The sequence below is a fragment of the Orycteropus afer genome, unplaced genomic scaffold, assembly GCF_000298275.1.
Source record: "Orycteropus afer afer isolate SDZICR_OR568_19922 unplaced genomic scaffold, OryAfe1.0 scaffold00914, whole genome shotgun sequence".
Classification (NCBI taxonomy): Eukaryota; Metazoa; Chordata; class Mammalia; order Tubulidentata; family Orycteropodidae; genus Orycteropus; species Orycteropus afer.
In genome coordinates, this window is record NW_006922501.1 from 183,789 (window position 1) to 184,245 (window position 457).

Here is a 457-nt window from a genome sequence, read left to right on the forward strand (position 1 = left end):
CAAGTGTCTTTAGCCACTATGCTACCAGAGCTCCTATGAATAAGAGTAGATACATATAATTCCTCTAAAGCATATTATTCAGAATGAAAATGTAATTGTCAGAAATTCAGTTCACATTTAGCCTATACATTTATGGGACAATCAATCTTAATTTATACTGAAGATTTGGATCTAAAATATTCTGGGAAACGAACATTGATATATCGACAGCATGGTATTCCTAGTTAGGATTTTTTTAACTCAAAGCTTATTTGCATATAATTTAAGGGTGAGTCAACCCATCATATATTTTTGATTGCTGTTATGTAAATATCTTTTCATTCAAGTTAAATACAGCAGAGTATCACAAAACTCTCATGATAGGACTACTGGATTTTTCAGGATTTATATTTATGAATGAACATAGTTTTGACATAGAGGTATAGACTTAAGTTGTTTGGTAGCAGTAGGCTAAATA